This window comes from Eriocheir sinensis, chromosome 23 (genome assembly GCF_024679095.1).
Source record: "Eriocheir sinensis breed Jianghai 21 chromosome 23, ASM2467909v1, whole genome shotgun sequence".
In the NCBI taxonomy this organism is placed as follows: domain Eukaryota; kingdom Metazoa; phylum Arthropoda; class Malacostraca; order Decapoda; family Varunidae; genus Eriocheir; species Eriocheir sinensis.
In genome coordinates this window covers 10,202,333-10,207,324 of record NC_066531.1, presented here as the reverse complement: position 1 = coordinate 10,207,324, position 4,992 = coordinate 10,202,333, and positions in this window count along the sequence as shown.

Sequence of the window (4,992 nt, the reverse complement as noted above, 5' to 3'; positions counted from 1 at the left end):
AATGTACGTTTAGTTAGTGCCTACATGGCAACTCAGCTCAGTTCCCGCGTCGCCTGCATTTGCTGAAGCTCGTCGGGTTCTTCCCCGGGGACGTGCAGGCCGACCTGGACCGGGCCAAGGCAGAGAAGGAGGACGACGAGGTGATCTTGGCCCAGCTTGCCAGGGAGCTGGCCGACGACCAGCCGGACCCGCCGACGGACGAGTTGCTCCTCGCCGCGGTCGGCAACTACGCCGGCTACCTGGCCAGGAAGGTCCAGGCCAACTCCTCTGTGGCCGAGTGCTGCAAGCAGGAGCTTGCCCAGCAGGAGGAGATGAAGATTACCGTGGAGCTCGAGAGGGGCGACCCGCCCTCTGTGATGTTCGACGCCCTGGTCGAGCTGGTCGACAGGGGAGAGCTGGAGACGGGCCGGGCGGTCCTGAAGCGGCCATCTCTACCAATGGCCCACATGGCGTCCTTCGGGATGTCGCTGTGGGACTCCCTGATGTGCAGGGAGGACAAGAAGGAGCGCAGGTTGAGGTTCCTCTCCCTTGCCATGCGCCACAGGGACGGGTTCAGGCACCTCCTGGAGTTCCTGGCGGCCTCAGACCCGACCTTGCAGGGGTACAGGTGCCAGGAGGGGCACAACCTGGCCAACACCATCTTGCCGCACATCAGCAGGTCCCTCTTCAACTGTTTCGGTGCTAATTTCTCCAAGGACGTGACCTCAGAAGCGAGGAAGAACAAGGCCTTGAAGCAGCCGACCGGCAGGAAGAGGAGCAGTATCGAGGAGGGCAGGAAGGAGACGGCGAGGAACAAGGACGTGTACAAGTCCAGGAAACTGACCGGGGCCCTGTCATAGGCCAAAAGGCTAAAGTGATTGTTCAGGGACGAGGCCAGATAGCCGGCAAGACGTGCTGCGGCAATAGTGACATCGGAATTCAACCAAAATAAGTTGTGATTGTATATAGAAAATGAATATTTTGCTTTTGTTGAGTAAAATTAAGATGTTTCTGCATGCTTTCCTCAAGTATTAAGTTTCTAATGTGAAAATTAAGTGATTTATTAGATGTTAAAACTTACGTAAAAATTGCACTAAATAAAAAAAATAAGTAGCTATTTCGGGCAAAAACTTATAAGATATGCTAAATATTGCTATTGATTCTGAAAATATAAGTGATTATCTCTACATTTGGTGATGTTTGTGCATCTAGCGTAAAATCTGAAGATTTTATAGCCTTTTTAAGTTTTGTTATACTTATATAAAAAACAATTAATCGGGATTTTATTAGGGAACGACTTTGAATTTTTTGATACCGCTGCTCATGGAGACTCATATATGCCTAAGGGAGGTGCCTGTTTTAGTTTCAGGTCGCCAGCTGCTTTGGTTTTGAAAATATTTAAATTTTAAATTTTTGAAAATCGGCCCCCTGCGAATCGGCCCCGCGCCCCGTTTCCCGTCAAGAGATTGTGAAGTCTATGGATGAGCGATGGACCGACAGAGTGGATCATCCGTGTCGAGCGGCCGCTGTTTCGCTGACGTCATTTTGAGGTCATTATTAACGTCGACGGATCCGTCAAAACGATATAGTGGGAACCTCGTCTTACTCATTTCCCTCACCTCCTTCCTTTCCCTCCATCCCCTCCTTTCCTCCCTTATTTTTTTCTCTCCCTCACCTTCCTTTACTTACACCCTTCTCTCCCTCTTATCACCTCCCTTACTCCTTACCTCCCTCCATCCCCTCCTTTCCTCCCTCATTCTCTCTCTCCTCCCTTTCACTCCATCCCCCTCCTTTCTCTCCCTCTCCCCTCCCTTCTCTTTCATCTTCTCTCCTCCTTTACTCTTTATCTCCCTCTCCTTCCTTTTCCTCCTCTCCTCCCTTCCCAGTTCCCACCTCTGTACACCCTTACATTATCTCCCTCTCCTCCCTTACTCTTTCTCAGTCACGTTGTTTTGTTTAGAAGTGAGCCGAGTACCGCACCCCGCCCCCCACCCGCTCTATTGTTATATATTTCCATTATTTCTATTTCCCTTCCTTCTGTTTCCTCTATTCCTTCTTTCTTCTTCTTTATTCTTCTGTAATTCTCTCCTTTCTCCTTTTTTCTTTGATCTTCTTCCTTTTCTCCTTTATCACAATTCTCATATTACTGTTACTGTAATTATTATTATTATTATTATTATTATTATTATTATTATTATTATTATTATTATTATCATCATTATTATCTCTCTCTCATATAGAAGAAAAAACTATTAAAACAAACACAAAAAACACGATCTCTATCTGTGGAAAAGGATTATAATTGGTTTCATGCACTTAATTAATATTCCTTCCTTTACTGTTTTCTGTTATCATATAACGAATCTTATCATTTTCTCCACTGCATGAATATTGCACACATGTTTCTTGTATTAACTGAAAATCACACAGTATGCGCTAACCACTCTTGCAGGAAGGCTGTTACAGTGGCGGACGACTCAATTCGAGGAAGGAAGGAAGGAGGGAGGGAGGGAGGGGGCGGGAGAGCAATTTATTATCTTCTTTATTCTTTGTTCTATATCTCATAATAGAAGGGTGTCGATCCAGTGCAGATGTAGCTAACAGATGTGGAGTAAAGGACCTGCAAGGAAACAGTGCTCAGAAGGGAAAGACTCCGATGGTTTGGACATGTAAAGAGAGCAGGGGAGGATACAGTGCTGGGAGTCGTGGAGAGAATGGTAAGATAGGGTGTCCGGTGCAGATGTAGCTTACAGATGTGGAGTAGAGGACCTGGAAACAGTTTCTTTTTTCCTTTTTAACATGTGACCTAAAGCGCCGGTATGCTTTTTTTATTAGGGGCCTGATGGTGGGCCCGAGCCCGTTATGGCGCAGACAATTGTTTATAGTGGCGCAATTATTATTGGCTCATGCTGTCCCCCGGAGATCATTCTTGATTTCACTTGCATAGCTTCTTCTAGAGTCCGGGTTGGTGGATAGTCTTCAAGGCAGCTTGTGGGTAGTCTTAGGCCCCTCGGCGGTGACTGAAAAATCCCAGGTGGTTAGCGGCGGATTCCAACCCTCATCATCATCAACCCTGCGACTGCGGGGCCGGCACGCTAACCACTCCGCCACCACCTCAGAAACATGGAAACATGGAAATGCAGGCAACATAAATCCTATTGACTCATTACGAGATTGCCGGCTTTGGTGATTTAATCTGCTCGACAGGCACTTGGGGCCTGGGGAGCAGATGAAAGCACTTCGACATTCACGAGCAGATGAAAGCACCTCGATATTGAGGAGCAGATGAAAGCACCTCAATATTCAGTTTACTCCCGACGCAGCGAAGTGAAGGTCGATTCTATATTTGAAGGAGTTGATAGTATTCGCATTTACTACTTCTGAAGGAAGATTGTTCCAGTGACGGATGACTCGGTTTGAAAAGAAACTCCTTCCGATGGGAAAGACTCCGATGGTTTGGACATGTGAAGAGAGCAGGGGAGGATACAGTGCTGGGAGGTTTGGAGAGATTGGCAAGACAGGGTGCGCAGTGCAGATGCAACTAACAGACGTGGAGTAGAGGACCTGGAAACAGTGCTCAGAAGGGAAATACTCCGATGGTTTGGACATGTGAAGGGAGCAGGGGAGGATACAGTGCTGGGAGTTGTGGAGAGATTAGCAAGACAGGGTATCTAGTGCAGCTAGATGTGGATAACAGATGTGGAGTAGAGAACCTGGAAACAGTGCTCAGAAGGGAGACTCCTATAGTTCGGACATGTGAAAAGCAGGGGAGGATACAGTGCTGGGAGTTTTGGAGAGATTGAAAGTAAAAGGAAGGAGACCAGTTGGTAGACCTAGGAAAACGTGGAGAAGGTGTATACAGGAAGACTTGGCAGTGATGGGATTGGATGAGCATCAGGCAGAAGACAGAGCAGAATAGAGGAGACCCATAAAGCATCCAACCGCTCAGGAAGAGTGAAAACGGACGTTAAACGAAATTATGATGATGATGATGATGATATCTCATAATAGAAGAAGAAAAGAACAGAACTAAGAACATTAAGTGACCTTGGATACGTTCAGTTCACTCCCGACGCAGTAAAGTTACTGTCAGTGGAAATGGAGTTGATCGTTTCCGCACTGACTACTTCTGCGGGGAGGCTGTTCCAGTGGCGGACGACTCTGTTCGAGGAAGGAAGTATGGAGGAGGGAGGGATGGGAGCGAGTTTTTTTTATTATTTTCGTTAATATTTGTTCTCTCGTTCCATCTCATCCTTCCACATGCTCATTGCCACATATACTTCACTACTCTGTTACTTAACTTAAATTGCTGATCACTTCACTTTACTTTCAGATTAAATAAGTTAACTTCCTCTGCATTGCGCCACGTAGGGCTACAGCAGACGCTTTTAGAATTAGGAACAGCAGACGCTTTTAAAATTAGGAACAGCAGACGCATTATAAATTAGGAACAGCAGACACATTTAAAATTAGGATAAGTAATCACTTAAATTAACTTGAGAAACAAACAAAGATTAACATGATCCTGAGGGGAAGTAGGCACCCGTTTATTATATATACACATGTCTGTACATCATCAAGACCCCAAGACCCAGACCAAGCATTCCTAAACGTATACTATAGTCGCAGCACATGAGTCTGAGGTCTTCGTTATCGTGCTCTGGCAACTTGCCATTACACACGCACACATACAGCTACATAATCAGCGACCTTATTTTTTTTTTACAACAGAGGAGTGGCCGAAAGATAGAGAAGAGCTGTGTGGGTGGAGCCCCCCACACGTGCGATGCATACTCCATACGAGGGCGGACAAGGCCCCTGTATATGGATAGCAGCGGTGCGGGGCAGAAGAACTGGAGGAGACGATACAGAACGCCCAACCTCGAGGAAGCTGATTTAGTGAGAGAAGAGATGAGAAGTTTCCATTTAAGATTTTGAGTTAAGGATAGACCGAGGATATTTAGTTCTGAAGAATTATAAGGTGACAGCTGAGTGTAGTTGAAGAAGAGGGGA